The sequence below is a fragment of the Myxine glutinosa genome, chromosome 3, assembly GCF_964187855.1.
Source record: "Myxine glutinosa chromosome 3, kmMyxGlut1.1, whole genome shotgun sequence".
Taxonomy (NCBI): Eukaryota; Metazoa; Chordata; class Myxini; order Myxiniformes; family Myxinidae; genus Myxine; species Myxine glutinosa.
This window is the reverse complement of record NC_136263.1, coordinates 24,284,272-24,303,379: the sequence shown is the minus strand read 5'-3', so window position 1 is coordinate 24,303,379 and position 19,108 is coordinate 24,284,272. Positions and strand designations below refer to the sequence as shown.

Below are 19,108 nucleotides of genomic sequence, written 5' to 3'. Positions count from 1 at the left end.
TGCGAACCATTTTTCAAGATTACAAGAGATATTGCTGAAGGGTGTTGGTAGTTTGGACAAAATTGGACTGTTATGAGGAAATGGTCAGATCATTTGCAAATGATAAAAGTAGTGTCGTAAGTCTGATTGAGGGGTCAGCAGATCATGGATAAATAGATTAAAGAGTGAGGGGGATAGTACAGAGCCATGAGGAATGCTGTTAGGTAGAAATCTGAAGGAAGAGAGCTTGGTAATTATTGTTAATTTGAGCTTGACGACTGGACTGCACGTTTCCAGCTATTTTCTATTGTTGGTATGTATGTTGGTGTTCAGGTTTTTTTCGTTGAGAATATAGCGGTGTACGGTGTGAAAAGCTTTATTCATGTCTGGTGCTGCGAGAACAGTACAGTGTGGGTTGTCTTTGGTTGAAGCCGTTTATAATGTATAATGTTAATGTTGAGAGATGAGTGGTTGTGGAGTGTCATGGATTAAAGTCATGTTGCGATAGAGCTAGTGCTTGGAGACCAAGGAGAAAAAGACATAAAATGTCATAGCCCCTGTGGTTTCAGTAAATTTGCTGTAAGGAGTTAAAGGCCATCAGTCGGCCATCTTTGGTCGGATTACAAAACAAAATCTTCTGCATATGTATACTTTCATGTGTTGTCTTTGTGCCAAGTGTGAACAAGATCAGTAAATGCATCTTGGAGAAATGGTTGAGGATGTATTCCTCATCGGGTTTTTTTTACAACAAAAATGGCTGCCAGTCTACTAGGTGGCCATCTTTGATCAGATCACAGAATAAAGCGAGGTGCACGTTCGGGTAAACTAGAAAAAGTGAGGTGCACGTTCGGGTAAACTAGAAAAAGTGAGGTGCACGTGTATGCCATCATGTTCTGTGTTTGTGCCAAGCCTGAAAAAATATCGGACCATGCATGTCAGAGAAACGGTTGGGAACACGTTTAAGTAACAAAATGGCCACCAGTCGGCCATCTTGGATCTAATCTCAAAAAAGTGACGTGCATATTGTTACGGGGTCCTCCCCTATCCTCTGGTCTCGGTAAACCTCCGAACCCCGAGAGGGTCCCCGGCAGAAAGATATGTTAGCCTTGGTTGAAATTCATCAATAATGAAACCCTCAATGAAACCATCAAATGAAACAATCAAATCAATAATGAAACCACACCAAGGGTTATGAACAAACAATAATATATTATAAATCACACCGGAATCACGGCACAAATAATAATAGCAATTCACCCTACAATCCCTATCTGAAGATGGTACCACCTTATCTAGTCCTTTACCCAAACTCACGGCACTCCCCCAATGTCTCTGTACCCCTCCAAGGCGAAGTCGATTCGCTCCAGCGCTCGTTGGATCAATGTCCGATCAAAATCAATTGAGGCGTGGACGGTCGAAGCAACCCAGAGGTCACGTGGTCCAACACCCAGCAAAATAGCGGTGGAATGGAAAACCTCCGAAAGACGCGCTCCGACGTACACGTTTGCGGTTCAATCAGCGAGTCTCCTTATAATCCTCCAACAGCCACTTTCTGGCACAGCCGTCCCCGGCAACCCACCGGGGAATAATGCCCAGCCGACGCGACAAAAACCTTTTCACTGCAGGTTGCGCACGTGGCGAAAATGGCAGACGGCTTTCACTCACGCCGGGGCTTTGGAGGCAAGGATACTCCGGAACCTCAATGCAGATACACGACTAGACAGGCTCCACCGCACTCCGGCGATCTCACCTATCGCACGAACTTCCTTTCAAGGACGCAAAGTTCACTCGCACTGTCCGCTCGGTGCGGAGCTTCAACCAAGATCCTCTTTCTTCTTCTCTCCACGCCTCTTCTTCCTCTTCGCTCCCTCTCTTCCGGTGCACTATCCGATTTCCGGCATCATTTTTATCATGAGCGCTTTTAAACTTTTTAACCACAATAACCCTTTCCCTTAAACCACAATAATAACAACAATAATTAGTGCCGAATCCGTAACAATATGTAAAAAATCATTCATTATCTGTGTGCCAAGGTTGAACAAGATCGGCAAATACATGTCCAGGAAATGGTTGTGAACGTTTTCAATATTGGATTTTTTAAATGCTAAAATGCCCTTGATATTTTGTAGGTTGGTAAGTTGTGGTATCTTGATAAGCATGATTTTGGTGAATGTTGATAATATTTCTGACCTTTGCCAATTTATATTACCTCCGCCACCAAAGGTGAGTGGAGGTTATGTTTTCACCCATGTCTTCTGTGAACAAGATATCTCAAAAAGTTGTGGATGGATTTGGACAAAATTTGTTGGAGATGTTGTGTATGTGACACGGACGAAATGATTAGATTTTCGTGAAGATCTGAATCTGGATACAAGAATTTTTTAAAGTATTTTTTCACCAATGAATGACATATAGTTGCATTCAGACACTTCAATAAATTATGGACGGATTATGACAAAACTTTGTGAATGAGTTGGTTAGGCGACAACAAGCGATTCGATTTTGGTTCAGGTCCGAATCCAGATTCAGCCCATCAGTGGGACACAAAACAAACTGTTGAATCTGGTGGAGGTAGACCAGATGCAACAAATGAGTGGAAGTGATCAGAGATCCTGGATTTAGATAGTTTCACTACAAGGAGGTTTGTGGTGGGCCACATGCACCCTGCAAATACCTGTGGGGAGGGGGACGCAAGACCAGAAAGAAGAGCGTACAAGATCATAAAGGAGGTGGTATATAATGATTGCTATGTCTATTTGTGTGTATAGATGAAATTTTGGTATTCTGTTTTTTATTTTTGAATGTCATTGATGTTGATCTGTAAAATGTTCAGGTGGAATTTATTGTTTCGTGATTGTGGGGTAGACTGGGTGACAGCCGGGAGGTGTTGTATCGGCCATCCATAGGTCCATTGTGCTGTAATCATTGCACGAGGGTAGATTTGTACGTTTGAGATTACTAGTACACCCGCACACTACAGGAGCGGCAAGAAGGGTCATAATCCTCTTTGAGGTATATATATATATTACAGTCGATCTTTGGTCGGGCCTCAAGAACATTGGGTGTGTGTTCATTTATCAAGGTTCTTGTGGAGAGATCGCCAAATGGTTTGAGCATTCGAGCAAGCACTCCATTCAAAACTGTTAAGGAATGGCTGCCTTGGGAAGTGCAAGCTCGCTGCTTGGTAAATGAGCACAATCAGGGCTTCTTCCCTTTCAGTTTCATGTCAAAGTTTCATGTTCCATTTCAGTTTCATGGTCTTCTTTCCTGGAAGTCCTTGCAGTGTCCATATGTTTTATACCTCTCCCACCTCCCCCCAAGCCCTCTCCCTCCCACAGTTCTCTCGATGTCCCTGCTCTCAAATGTTGTGTTTGTGTCCTCCCCCCTCTTGTCTACCACTCCCGTTATTTTGTGTTTTATGTGTCGGCTTGACTTTTTGTGAGATTAATGCCAGCTTTCACGGGCCTCGATATTGTAAACAAAAAAAACAGCAGGAGCGAGTTTCAAAAGTTCGCAACGAAAAACGCCAAAAAAAAACAAACGAAAAACGCCAATAAACGCCACGGCAGAAAGGTTAATGTTATTAATCCAACAATTGTGGGGTATATATCGTGCCATAGATCTTCGCTCAGTTCTGTAAGTAAACCTTACTTCACGGATGTCGGGATTCCTCCAAATTTCTTCATTTAGTTATAACATCTTTCTGTCTTCTACCGACTCCTCTCCGGCCTTGCACCCCCAGCTCTCTCTGTGCTCTGTCCCCCAAATATTCCTACAGGTCGCACAAGATCTGCCAGCAACCCTCTGATGGTTAAACTGCCGAAATCTCGGCTCTCCGCTCACCTTCACTCTTTCATTCCTCTTTTCTCCCGCCTCTGGAACAAACTCCCTCACTCCCTTCAATCCCACTCCTCCCTCCAGGTCTTTAAAACAGCTGTTCACCACCATCTCTTATCTTCCCCCATCCAAAACCTTGATCTTTTCTACCCCCGCTAATTCACCCCAGATCCACCTTGTTTGAAATTCCAACTTCTTTCCTGGAAGTCCTGGCAGTGTCCATATGTTTTATACCTCTCCCACTGCCCCCTTCCCACGCCCCCCCCCCCCCCCCCCCAAAGCCCTCGCCCTCTCTCAGATCTCTCGATGTCTCCATGTCTCTCGGTCCCTGCTCTCAAATGTTGTGTTTGTGTACTTCCCCCTCTCTCCCCATCTTGTCTACCGCTCCCTATGTTATATGTTTTATGTGTCGGTTTGTCTTTCTGTGTGATTAATGTTCGCTCTTTCACGAGCCTCGATATTGTATACAAAAAAAAAAAAAAAAAAAAAAAAAAAGAGCATTAATGACTGTTTAAAAGCTAATCATACGTGCTTGTAGTTTACAATATTTTTACTTCCTGTAGAAGCTGTTGCTCCCACGGAAATGTCATTATACCTATAAGCTATTTATATACGTTATCACTGAAGGAAAAACGCCTTTGGGAAGTAGGACATTTTGAGTATTAATATTGTTTTGTAATAACATTAATAATATGCGATTATCATTAATTTTGCTACCTCGGAGACATGCTGAATGAAGAAGGTGGATCAGACTCGGAAACGGTTGCTGGAGTGAGATGTGCATGGAAGAAGTTTCGGGAACCGAGTGGCGTGCTGATGAGGAGGGGAGTGTCATTGAAGCTGAAGGGAAAGGTGTATGCTGCATGTGTGAGAAGTGTTATGATTTATGGGAGCGATACATGGGTAATGAACGTAGAGCAGCAACGAAGGTTGGAAAGGGAGGAAATGCGAATGGTTCGACGGATGTGCGGAGTATCGTTGAGAGAGAGGAAGACAAATGATGAATTGCGAAAGATGATGGGAATAGAGCCTGTGATTGATGCTGTGAAGAGGAACAGGTTGAGATGGTTTGGTCATGTGTTGAGGAAGGATGAAAGTGACTGGTTGAGAAGAGTAATGGAAATGAATGTAGAAGGAAGTAGAGGACGGGGAAGACCGAGAAAGACTTGGCTAAAGATGGTGGAAGAAATGCAGGCAAGGGGGTTAACAAGGGGAGATGCAGAAAATAGGGCAAAATGGAGAAGATTGTCATGGGGACCGCAAGGCTAACCCCCGCTCTAGTAGGGAAAATGGCCTTTAAAATGCACGTTGCTGTTTGTTGTATCATTAATTTTGTTATTAAAAGAGTCTTTGGAAAAACGCCAGGATAAATCTTCTCTTTGGAAATACGCCACGATAAAGCTAATTTAACATCGATATACACCTCAACATGCAATCCCATTGACGGCAATTGCAGGGAAAACCCGCTCGGTGGAGAAACCCCCCTTGGGGAGGGGGGGGGGGGGGGGGAGAAATGAACCTTCATTATGTAAGCCTTAGTCATCCTGTCAAGTTTGGTTGAGATTGGATAAGTAACGACGGAATGTATCACGGTCAAAAAATCACCAGACAGACAGACACCAAATGGCGTATTTTAGTACAATTACATCTAGTGCAGAGAACTGGGTAGTGACAATTGTTGGTTCTAATGCTGCAGATGTAGGGCAGATGTAGAGGGTGGACCAGGGTAGATTTAATCGTCTGCACCAAGTCGAAGTAAGAGATCAATTTGGCTGGAGACAACTGAATCTCTAAAATAAAAGGAAAAGAAAGATGCAATTTCCAAGAGCATGACTTTGCGACTTCACTCAACTCCACCATCTGTAGTTCTTCCATCGTATGAGGATTTCCATGGGGAGGATGAAGAGGATCCTTTGCTGCTTTTGAGGTCGGAGGCACCACATAAAAGCGATCATCTCCAGCTCTCAGTTTTGGGTTGAGTTGTTAGGGTTAGCGATGTTTGGGTTAGGGTTGAAGCAGCAGCAGCAGGGCAGTCCATGAACAATGGGAGCCAACATGCCAACTCTGTACATAAGACGTGCCTTTGTGCTTTTGACTATGTGGTGGCGAAATGGAGAAAAACACCTGAGACTGCCATATGACTGATCTAATGTACGGGAAGATTGAAGTGTCGAGCAACCAGCTTGAAGGTGTCTGTGCTGCTGGTTTGTACATCGAGCAAGTATTCACAGAAGTGATTGCCCAGTCTTCGTCAGGTCTTACTGATGTAGATATTCTTGTAGAGACTACATGTGATTCAGTGGATCAAATTCATGGAGGTGCAGTCAAAATGGTCCATGACTAATAGTTTTTTGTTCTGAAAACGAAGTGGTCGTTTTGATGAAAAGGCAGGTGTTTCAGCAACTCTGTGAACAATGGGAATAAGGAATAGAAGGACATCAGGATGGATGATTGAAAAATATAAGAAGCAGTGAATTTCCTTTGGTTTCCCATCGGACGGACCTGTTGACATCAATACAGCAGTTGAAAAACATCAGAGACATTGGTATCACTTATCATGATTGAGTTTTTGAAACTTACATTGCAAATCAATGTTCACATGGCGACAGGACACCGAATGATGTACCACAGGTAGTTGTGTGAAATAAAACAATCAACATTCCACAACTCCACCAGTTTTTATAACCAATATTTATTTACCACAGCTCCACAAGGGCGTGGCAGAGAGAACAGCTGAGGCAGCGGCAATGCAGCCAATCTTTAAAGACTTTCAAAAACAGAATTGAATAACTAACTATAAGCACGTTCACATATAATCTCAATTCCAATCAAAAACAAGTCATGAGATTTTGAGGGGGTGGTAATTGCATTCCAGGCCAACTTTTAATTGGTTGAAATTTGTTCAAAGATTTGAACCAATCAGTGCTGCTTTCAATGCCTTCCAAAATGACTGAAGTCAAATGGTGACAATTTTAATTGGAAAATATTTGTGTTTCAGTTTGCCAATGTGCCTCACCAAAATAAACCATCAGCAGTCTGTCGGCAAACACATTAACACAGGGTGATCCAAAAGTACCAATGATAGCTGTGAATTTTGAATTTTTTTTTTGCTGAAAGTTTACTTTTTTCAGATTGACAGAATAAACATGGCGAACACGTGTGGATTTCACTGGGAAGCCATCGGGAAGCTTATTATGTAATTTAGACGAACTAAATAAGCATTTCAAAAGTCAACTTGGTACATTGGGATCACTTTGTATTTTCACTTGTACTTCTTTAACTCTGTCATTAATCATAAACCAGAAATTGTTTTTAAAGGTTCAAATTATTTCAATTTGATCTCGGTTCCACCACTCCCCAACCCAACAATCCACTAACTCACTGTCAAAAAAACAACACACATGTTATGTTTTTGTGAAAAGTTTTCAACATTGAAATGCAACAACCACAGGGAAAAAGGAGATGTTACGCTAAGCAAAAAAAGGAGGAAATAGCAATACCGCCAATTCTTACTTGCATGTTGCAAAGAAAGAAAGAAAGAAAGACTAAATCCATGGAATGAAGCATCATAGCGATATGGTTGGTAACTCATTCACACAGTCTTGGGGACACTGGAGGGAAGAAACAGTTTGGATTGAAATGTAGAGTAGTGAACACAACAACCCAATGGTTATAGCAATACAAAGCATGTATAATGAACAATCCATCTATCTATAATTCCACTAATCTCTGTCTGTGTGTGTGTGTGTATGCGACCGCTGTTTCTCGACAACTACCGGTCCGATATACTTGAAACTTGCCAGGTATATTGCTGGGGACCCGAGGATGTGCCTTTTCAAGGTTTCATATTAATCGGACAAGTAGTTACCGAGCTATGTCCAAAAAACGATTCAACCAATCAGAGAGCAGCGAGCTATCACGTGTGCCGAACGTGCCGAACAGACTCTGCCTCGGACGGCACATTTGAGAGCGTATTCATTTATTTCACGTTGGCAAACTATGTTGGCGTTAAACTATGTTTTAAAACTAATTAAAACTACTTTGCGATTCATCGTAACTGCGATTCGTAACTGCCGTTCGCTTTGGCTTTGCGAATGGACCAAACCATTTCATGTAAATAGAGGGGGGGGATTGTCACCGTACTCGCAAGCCGTTCGCTTTGGACCAAACCATTTCATGTAAATAGAGGGGGGGGGATATAATTTTAGATATAGATATAGTACGGGCATGCCCTAGTATTATAAAAGGAGCCATGTCTGTCTGTCGTGTTATAACTTCAGAACGGATTAACAGATTTCACTAAATCAAACTACGGTGGATTCGGGTAACTCCTGGTAGTGTTTGTGATCTCAAATTTTTTTATTTTTTTATTTTACTATTATCGGTACATGGACATGCATGTCAAAACTGCAAATGCCAACACCTGCACGGAGAGCATGATCTCCCAGAAATCCTTTTTTTTTTTTTTTCCCCCATAGATTAGCCATCGCAGCAAAGATTGGTATTTCCGTCAGCGAAGCGACGGATATTATAGAGAGCTTCGTAAGCAAACCTCTATGACAATTGCATGTATATGTAAATCCATTCCAAATTTTATGTAAATCCATTCCAAAGTTCACTTTCATTTCAAACTTCACAAAAAAAAAAAAATTCAAATTTTTCCCCATTCCCTTGGGAACAAAATTCCATGTTGTCATTTGAAATGTCCCTTCCATGATCCGCCATCTTGTCCCTTCCATGATCCGCCATCTTGCTCACGTGATCTTGCTTTGGTCTGGCACGACCAATAAATTATTTTCACCTGGTGATTAAAATCAATATATATATATATACTAGTACCCTACTGCAAAGCCGCAATGAGCCGGCAAAGCCAAAGCCTCTTGCCACTATTTTACCTATCACCATGGCATCAGTTGGTTGGGTAGTTGGTCGTAGGTAGGTGTAGTAGGTACCGTACCTAGTTCAAAATGACACTATTTGCATTCTGGATGAGATTAAAATTTATAAAATTTCCTTCTTGATTAATTCGGTGAATTCAGTCTCAACTTCGGATATTTCCGGTCGTGAAAAACTATCCCCTACGGCCGCGAGATTTCTAAAAAATAATTCTTCGCCAATTTTAGAATATTTGACGCCGTTTTCAGCCTCCGAAACGCGATAATAAGCTTTTTTGAAATATTTTTTCAAATGCTCAAATCATTGGTTCCGGTGTTTGGTGACGATTTTCGTTGAAGATAACCAGGGCCCATGCGAGCCCGGAGAACGAGGTTGGTCTTAAAGTATTTTAATTACAAATTAGAGGTGCATAAGATTGTGAATCAAAAAAAGACGGGTGAAACAAGCTCCTATTGAACTTTTTCACAATTTTTTATGCATACTTCCGCATCCGCAAGATGGCGGCCTCCATGGAGCAATTTGGTGCGTCATAGCTTCCTGGTGTTGGGCTAGCGGCTAGGGTGCCGGCTTAGGATCCTAGGATCCTGCGTTCGAATCCCGGTCGATCGCTGAATTAACGCGCCAGGGGGGTTGACTCAGCCTGTCATCCTTCCGAGGTCGGCTAATTGAGTACCAGTTCACTGGTAATTCCCTGCTTGTCGTAAAAAGGCGGCAAAAAGGGTTGGCGTCAGGAAGGGCATCCGGCCGTAAAACATTGCTTCAAAAAGGGGACCGAAAAACAACAACCACAGTTCCCGAAAAAGGCCAACCCCCGCTTTGCGGGGAAAAATGGCCTCTAAAGGTGGTTATTTTTTTTTTATATAGCTTCGAAATTCTCAAAGGATTCAGCAAATTCAGCAGATTCAGCAAATCGGCTTTTCAACATAATACGTACGCGTTCATTCACAACACCGGCTTCGCTGGCTATAAATTAATTAATTAATTCATTTATTGTTCTTTGTTCGCTTTTTCATAAAAGCATCTTGCTCAAGTGATCTTGCTTTGGTCTGGCGCGACCGATAAATTATTTTCACCTGCTGATTAAAGTTATTTTCACCTGGTGATTAAAATCAATAAATTACAATACAGTACTGTACAGAACGGATTTTGAATTCGAAACTGCTCATCATTTATGCCAGCTACACCGACTTCATTTAAGCCAGGTACACCGATTCAGTACGTACCTGCCAGTCGAACTTACGTACCTGATCCAGTCGACTTGAAGTCTAGACTATATAGCCTACAGTAAGTAAGTCCTGCATTCTATCCCAATCCATCCATTCAATAAAATTAATTTGAATTTTAATTCTAAGCCCAAGATCAAACAACCTAGCCAATCTAGGCCGAGGCCTACAGATGTTTGCGAGGGCTGCGTACTCGATCGACTGACTATTGTCGACGAAGCTCTCACTCTACGCAATACAAACAACAACAACATGCATTTTAAAGGCCATTTTCCCTGCTAGAGCGGGGGTTAGCCTTGCGGTCCCCATGACAATCTTCTCCATTTTGCCCTATTTTCTGCATCTCTCCTTGTTAACCCCCTTGCCTGCATTTCTTCTTCCACCATCTTTAGCCAAGTCTTTCTCGGTCTTCCCCGTCTTCGACTTCCTTCTACATTCATTTCCATCACTCTTCTCAACCAGTCACTTTCATCCTTCCTCAACACATGACCAAACCATCTCAACCTGTTCCTCTTCACAGCATCAATCACAGGCTCTATTCCCATCATCTTTCGCAATTCATCATTTGTCTTCCTCTCTCTCAACGATACTCCGCACATCCGTCGAACCATTCGCATTTCCACCCTTTCCAACCTTCGTTGCTGCTCTACGTTCATTACCCATGTCTCGCTCCCATAAATCATAACACTTCTCACACATGCAGCATACACCTTTCCCTTCAGCTTCAGCGACACTCTCCTCCTCATCAGCACGCCACTCAATTCCCGAAACTTCTTCCATGCACATCTCACTCGAGCAACCGTTGCCGAGTCCGATCCACCTTCTCCATTCAGCATGTCTCCGAGGTAGCAAAATGTTTTCACACCTTCCAGCTTCACGCCGTCTCCAAGATCCAACTCAACATTTCCTCCATCTGCAGCTCCCTCTGTGCACACTTTACATTTGAATGTAGCTGCCACACTGGTTAATGACCCTCTCAGACCACTACATTTTTGATGAACCCACTCAGCGCACATTGTACATTGAATGGAGTTCACTCCGACACCCTTTCTACACACAGCACAGGGCCACTTCCCAGTTCTTTCCACCTCACCACATGCTTTACCACTTGCCATCACCTTCGTCTTTCCGATATTCACCTTCAGACCTTTTGTCTCCATACATTCCTTCCACGTGTTCATCTTTTCCTTCAGTCCATCCATACTTTCCGCAATCAACACCAGATCATCTGCATACAACAACTCCCACGGTAAACCCTCCTTTACGTTCTGAGCCAGCACCTCCATCACAGCTACAAATAGTAGTTGACTTAGTACCGACCCCTGATGCACTCACGCCTTCACCTCAAACTCACCACTGTTCCCGTCCTTCGTCCTTACAGCTGTGCGCGCTCTTTTGTACATTGCCATCACAACTCTGATCAACCATTCCTCCACTCCTAACTTCCTCAATGCCCATGTCAATACTTTGCGTGGAACCCGATCGAATGCTTTCTCCAGATCAACAAACCCAAGAAACAACTTCTTCCTCTTCTCCATGTACTTCTCCTGCAACTGCCTCACAATGGAAAGCGCGTCTGTCGTTCCTCTTCCTGGCATGAATCCAAACTGCATTTCGTCGATCTTCACTTTCTTCCTTATCCTCTTCTCCAACACCCTTTCCAATACCTTCATTCCATGCTCCAATAACTTTATCGCTCGGTACGAGCCACACTCCAGAGGGTCACCTTTCCCCTTGTATAGAGGGACGAGGGTACTCAGTTCCCAATCCACTGGAATGCGGCCTTCTTTCACCACCAGATTACAGATCTCTGTCATTCTCTTCACACCCCAACTTCCTGCTGCCTTCAACATATCTCCTAACTCCCGTCGGCCCTCCCGCTTTTCTACCCTTCATTGCTTTTATCGCTTCCTCAACTTCCTTCTCAGTTATCTTCTCTGCCGGTCCTAAAACTGGGTTACTCTCTATGTTGCCATCCCATTCATTCTCTGTATTCAACAGCATTTCCATATATCTTTTCCATCTTCCTTTAATTCCATCTGGATCGACAACGATTTGTCCCACTTCATCCTTCAAGCAACTCACCCCCATCACATCACACCTCTCTTTCGCTATCTGCTTTGCAATCCTGAATACTGCTTTCTGACCCTCTTCCGAATCCAAGCGTTCTCCGAACATTTTCCTACATGCCTCCTGCGCCTTTGCTACCTCTTTCTTTGCAGCCGTCCTGGCTGCCTTATAACTTTCATGCTCTGCTGTTTCTGCTCCCGTACCCTTCGCCTTCTGCCACTCGTTGAACTTCTTCCTCTTCTCGTCAATCCTCTTTCCAACTTCATCATCCCACCACCATGTTTCCGAGTGCCTCGGTGGTCCTTTTGTCCATCCACATACCTCACCAACGGCTCCCAACAGACTAGCTTTCATTGACATCCAACCACTTTCAAGCTCAACCACATCATCCTCGACCCTACTCAGCCTCTCTTTTAATGCCTCCCTTACTGTCACCTCTTTCAACCTCCACACCTTCATTCTCGGTTGGTACTTCACCCGCCGAGCTCTCCTCGCACCTTTCACCGTTACGTCGCAGACAACCAAGTGGTGCTGTGAAACAGCCTCCTCCCCCGGGATCACCTTTGTGTCCCGGAGGAGCCCCCTATCTCACCTACGCACCATCAGGTAGTCAACGGTTGTCGTCGACCCACCTGACGTGTATGTAACAGGTGGGTCGACGACAACCGCAATGCGTATTCATATTATTCTAATATAGTTTAAAGGTCCTGCTGAAGGTAGAGTATTACAAACTGCCGTCTTCACCTGGGTCTGACAGCGTTTTGTCCCCATTTGGTTTTTACTTTGATAACCGTTTTGTCTTCAAAAAAAAAAAAAAAAAAAAAAAAAAAAATTGTATTTTTTACCCGTTTTGTCTTCAAGCAGCACCACCGGTTGCATCCTTCATTGCATTGACTTCAGTTGGTGCTGTTGTTAAACCCTTTTACTTTCATACACATTTGATAATGGAAACATAATTGATTCATGATCACAGCAATGACGTGTGCATATTATTGTGTGTTGTATATTATTCTGCCCCCTCTTAATTTGTGGAGTGGAAATATTGGAGTGGAAATATACATATCTCACAAATATGTGGTGGAACCATTGCGATGGGATGGTATTGATTCTGAAAGGTAAACTTCACTACATCAGGTGAAAACACAATGTGAATTAGATTTATATGTACAGCATTTAATTTAAGTCAAATGAAAAATGCTTGGACAAAGACAGCCAGCAATATTTGTTGAATGTTTCAAACAGAAATAGAATATAAGACCTGCAGCTTCGCCGACAGGAATACCAATCTTTGTGTAATTGCAAAAAAGGGGAAAAAAATAATTGGGGAAAAAATAAATTGGGCAGTGTATAGATACCGGCCCAGCTTTATATTCGGGCAGCGAGAAATGGAGGGAGAGTGTGAATGGGTTATTCATCACAGTCTTTTTAGATGCTGAATTGCAAATAAGAAACAACAACACACCAAGAGAAAAATAAAAATGAACAATTTCTTGCCCTTCCCCCCTCTATTTATTTCGATCAAATGGTCTGGGTTATGTCTTGCGTACGGGCCATGGCAGGAAACAAACTGAGGTCTCCTCTTCTCTGCCTTTGGCGAAATGCTAAATATTGGGGCTTTCCATTTCCAAGGCATAGCTGTGATGGCTAATCTATGGAGCAAGAACAAAAAAGGATTCCTGGGAGATCCTGCCTTGTGTGCAGGAATAACCAGCATCACAAGTTGGCGTTTGCTTTTTCGCCACGTGTGCCCAATAGGCTTGGGCAAAAAATAAAATAAAAATAGAAATCGATTGTCTGGTTAAAATGAATTCCCTCCATCAGAACCAGCAATCAAACCCGAAATTCTCCAGAGCCGATTGCCCGCCTGAAACAGTTCCATGTCTCCGGAGTCGATTCCTATCATACCTTATCTCACTATGTCCATCGATAATCCGTTCGTTGATTAGGCAAATTATATAAAAAGCTTCTCCTGTCATTCTTTACAAAACAAAGACAACTCCGTTTTTCTGCGTCTACTTTGTTTTAGTTGTGACGAAAAAGAGCAGCCATGTACCCACAAACTGTGTGCACGTGGGTCAGACTTCTTCCTGGATCCGACAGACAGCATTAGCCTATTATATCTGTACTCGTGGGTTACCTGTGGGAATCCCACGGGCATGTACGTGTGTGACATTTGGACATCTTCATGTAGATGCTGGGAAATACAGGGGAAATGTGACTGCAGGATGCAGGGGAAATACAGTTTAAAATGTGCAATTACATCTCATGTAAAATGTGACTTCAAGAGCTCAAATCCTCTCCCCTCCCCATCCCCATAACCGCACGGGGGAGTGGAACTGGAAAAAACAAAACAAAACAAAACAAAACTAGAACGGGCACTCGGTAGAGCGCATACCTTCGCCGCAGCTACTTTTGTTGCCAAAATAAAAGACTACAAGATCTGTGTAGCAAAGCCACACCTACGATTGCGTTATAGTGATGACGTCCTGGATGGACATCTTCTTCTTCAGTCGCGCATAACTTTGAGTGAAATACGATCGAGTTAAAAATAGTCAGAATTTGAGCAAATCTGTTTCATTCGTTTGTTAATATGCCTCATCTATTGTCAAATCTGCAATTATAATTTTTTTTGAGGTTGAAATGATCGCGGGAGATCGCGTTATAGTGATGACGTCCTGGATGGACATCTTCTTCTTCAGTCGCTCATAACTTTGAGTGAAATACGATCGAGTTAAAAATAGTCAGAATTTGAGCAAATCTGTTTCCCAAAATCTAATCAAATGTGTCCCGTATAATAACCAATCATCCCACCAAATTTCATGCAATTCGGTTGAATACTTTTTGAGTTATGCGATTAACATACACACACACAGACATACAAATAAATACACAGCGATCAAAACATAACCTTCCGCTTTTGCGAAGGTAACAAAACAAAACAACACACACACACACGAGGTGGGGGCTGGGTCACACACGGGGGAGGTGGGTCACACACGGGGGGGGGGGGGGGGCTGGGTCACACACGGGGGGTGGTTCACACACGGGGGGGGGGGGGTCACACACGGGGGGAGGGGGGTCACACACGGGGGGGGGGGTCACACCACGGAGGGGGGGTCACACAGGGTCACACACGGGGAATGGGGAGGGCTGGGTCACACACGGGGGGTGGGTCACACACAGGGGGGTGGGTCAAACCCCGGGGGGGGGGGGGGGTCACACACGGGGGAGTGAAAGAGGATCACGACGTTTATTGGTGCCTCGTTCTGTTCCCTCATTCTTTTATCACCCTCGCCAGAGGAGAGGGTATTGCATTTGAATCCGTTTGTTTGTTACTTGCCGGAATAGATTCCAGCAAGTATGTTGGTTGGTTGGTTGGTTTGTCTGTCTGTCTCTGTGTTTGTGGATTTTGACGTGGCAACCAAATTTTCAATAGCTTTCTTCCTTATGGCGAGATACACCCACACACCAAATTAGACGTTGGTACTTCGCTTATTTTTCAAGATATTCATCTCACAAGGTTCGGACATACATGGCGGCGGCCATCTTGGATTTTGACATGGCGACCCAATTTTCAATAGTGTTCTTCCTTATGCCAAGATACACCCACATACCAGATTAGAAGTTGGTACTTCGCTTATTTTTCAAGATATTTCGCTCACAAGGGTCAGACAGAAGGTACTTCGCTTATTTTTCAAGATATTTCGCTCACAAGGTTCAGACATATATATGGTGGCGGCCGTCCTGGATTTTGACGTGGCGACCCAATTTACAATAGCGGTCTTTTAGCTCTTTCACGAGCCTCGACTCTGTATACAAAAAAAAGAAAAGAAAAAAAAAGAAGATATATATGATGGCGGCCATCTTGGATTTTGACGTGGCAACCCAATTTTCAACAGCGTTCTTCCTTATGGCGTGATACACCCACACACCAAATTAGAAGTTGGTACTTCGCTTATTTTTCAAGATATTCATCTCAAGTGTCGGACATACTTCGTGGCGGCCATCTTGGATTTTGACGTGGCGACCCAATTTTCAATAGCGTTCGTCCTTATGCCGAGATACACCCAAACACCAGATTAGAAGTTGGTACTACGCTTATTTTTCAGGATATTCATCTCAAGGTTCAGACATACATGGCGGTGGCCATCTTGGATTTTGACGTCGCGACCCAATTTTCAATAGCGTTCTTCCTTATGCCTAGATACACCCACAAACCAGATTAGAAGTTGGTACTTCGCTTATTTTTCAAGATATGCAGGTGACAAGGTTCAGACATACATGGCATCAGACATACATGGCGGCGGCCATCTTGGATTTTGACGTGGGTTGCACCCACACACCAAATTCGAATGCGGTCCTTCGCTTATGCACGCACGGACTTAACTTGATTGATTACAACAGCAATTATTAAAAACGTATTATAATTAGAAACTCGCTACGGGGTTTGCCTCGTCACCTTGCCCTCTAGCGGCAAAAATACATCAAAATGGCGCGGGCGAGCTGAACTGTCAATAAATATAATGCTTTTTGTCCGATATTGTTGAAATACTGCTTGTGATACCTCACAGGGGAAGAATAAGTACATAAGATAAAAAAGTACATTCCGGCAGGTCCTCGACCTCTGACCGATTTCTCATTTTTTTTTTTTTTGTATACTGAATCGAGGCTCGTGAAAGAGCTAACATTTATTTCACAAACAAAACAACCAGACAAACAAAATATACAAAAAGAGGGAGCGGAAGACAAGATGGGGAGAGAAGGGGAAGCACACAACCACAACATTTGAGAGCAGGGAGAAGTGTGGGAGGGAGAGGGCTTGGGGGCAGGAGGCGTGGGAAGGGGGGGGGGGGGGGGAAGAGGTATAAAACACAAAGGGACCGAAATTAGCGGGGGTAGAAAAGATCAAGGTTTTGGATGGGGGAGGATAAGAGATGGTGGTGAACAGCTGTTTTAAAGACCTGGAGGGTGGAGTGGGATTGAAGAGAGTGAGGGAGTTTGTTCCAGAGGCAGGATAAAAGAGGAATGAAGGAGTGAAGGTGAGCAGAAAGTCTTGATTTTCGCAGTTTAACCATAATAGACTATAGGGCATGTAGTCAAAATCCCTTCAGAAAGTGCTTTTTGTGGTCTCCACATTGGAACTACATATATTATGTCTTAAAATATAGGTATTGCATGTCTTATCAATATCCCCTTTGTTCCCACGCTCAAAAGTGGAGCATTAATTAGTAATTCCCGCCTAAAAATAATGCGTCAAACAAGTAATGTTTTTTAAGGGGGTACTATGGGTCAAAAAGACCTGACTACATTCAAGAGGTATTATCTTGCCAATGTTTTGACAAATGATGCCATGTTTGGTATCAACATAATCATATAAGTATCTAGTTTTAAGAAATACATTAATTAGCGCAAGTCAAGGTCAATCTTGTTAGTGACCCGAGGTCAAATGTCAATGACCTTAAATTTGGGCTAAGGTAAAATTAAAAATTTGCTCATAATTTTGAACACATTTACAAATATCAGATCATGCTGTAACATCACCAAGTTGTTTATAGGTTAGCAAGCTGTGATCTAATGGAGAGTTTTTTTGAAAAAATATTTTGCATGTTGCCATGGCAATGGTTTGCCAAATTTTGTGATTTTTTTCTTGCTGATGAACTATTCGGACTACCATAAATTCTGAACTAAAGATATTTTCCAAAAATGCTCATTAGATCACAGTACATAAAACAATCAACAATTGTGCCAATTTTCAAGGATGTAGTCCACTCACAACCTAAAAAAAATTACGATCAAATCATTAATGGTCAATTCAATGATAAAATAGGTTAAATTGGGAAAAATATAAGTTTGTGCAGCACTATAAAGGATTTAAAAAGAAACTAATTTTCTAAAGCAAATGGCTCCTTGGAAGATTTTTCCTCTGTATTTTTAAAATGAAATAACTAGATTTTCAAACCCCAAAATGCTGTACTTCCCTTTAAAAACTAATCAAAAAGTGTATGTGGCAACCTACTGAAATATATTTCTTCTCTAAATAGAACTTTCTCTTTGGTATTAGTATCTCTACTGTTGAGATTTTTTTTTAATTGTCAAGTTTTGCTGCAGTTATAATTACTGCACTAACATGGACTACCAGATAAATACAGTGCACATGTTAGGCAAAAACAAAAAAACAAAAAAATTCAAAACATTTGCTTGCCCTCCCCCAACTGACTCTTATTTTTATGTAAAGGAATACCAACCTAAATTTCAACATTCAAAACTGCACACATTTTTTTTTTTCTGTTAGAAATTGCACATTCTAAATTACATCAAAACTGATGAATTTTAAACAATCATTCACAAGGGAGGAAAAAATGATTATGATTAATGATTAAGTTGGTAGAATATATTTGGAAAGGTCTTCTATCAAGTCATGTAGCAAACATTTTGCGGGGTCTTGCAGGGTGCAGGTTGGCTCCCGAGACTCCCGTGTTATAAATCCTCCAACAGGGATATCTATGGTAGGCATCTACCTTTTGTAGGGCAGGGTTATGTCAGAATATTGAAAAAGCCCGAAGATATATGGAATCGATCTACTACATGTAAAAACAAAAGTCCCACATTTTACGATTCATGTAGACTACACAAATCACAACATTTGGGACTGACCTGACCCAATTTCATAGGCCTCCCTACGTGATTGTACATGCAATTTTCTCATTCGTGATGTATTTGTAGGCTACTTTTAAACTTACCGGATGATTGGGTGACATTCTGATGCTTCTGTTTAGCAGTTTGGGCACGTTTTTGCTTGGTAGAATCAGTGAAATACCGGTAACACACTGCGTGGCAACCCCCAGTTTCAGGGACCGGCAATGCACTTTCACATGCGCTGCAGTGTAGACCATGATCGCGGACGAAAGACCTCGCTAAATCAGCCTGGTTTCCCACCAAATCGCTCCAAATATCTACAGCACTCAAGAATGTTCTCCACCTTTTTTCGGTAAATGGCACAATATCACCACCGGCACCTGGAACATGTGCATAACACCTATTTTTTACACCAAATTTGACACCAACTGATGCCATTTTCACCGATACTTTTCACCAAACAGCAT

At 42.6% G+C, this 19,108-nt stretch overlaps 1 protein-coding gene across 2 annotated transcripts in view; it reads right to left on the bottom strand.

The window, feature by feature from the left end:
- Positions 1–6,488: 6,488 nt before the first annotated feature.
- LOC137423744 (uncharacterized) overlaps positions 6,489–19,108 on the bottom strand; it is a 200,832-nt gene continuing 188,212 nt past the window's right edge. For both annotated transcript variants that reach the window (XM_068111209.2, XM_078773776.1), the window contains one exon: positions 6,489–7,427. The gene's annotated coding sequence lies outside the window, so the exon portion shown is untranslated. The remainder of the gene's footprint in view (positions 7,428–19,108) is intronic.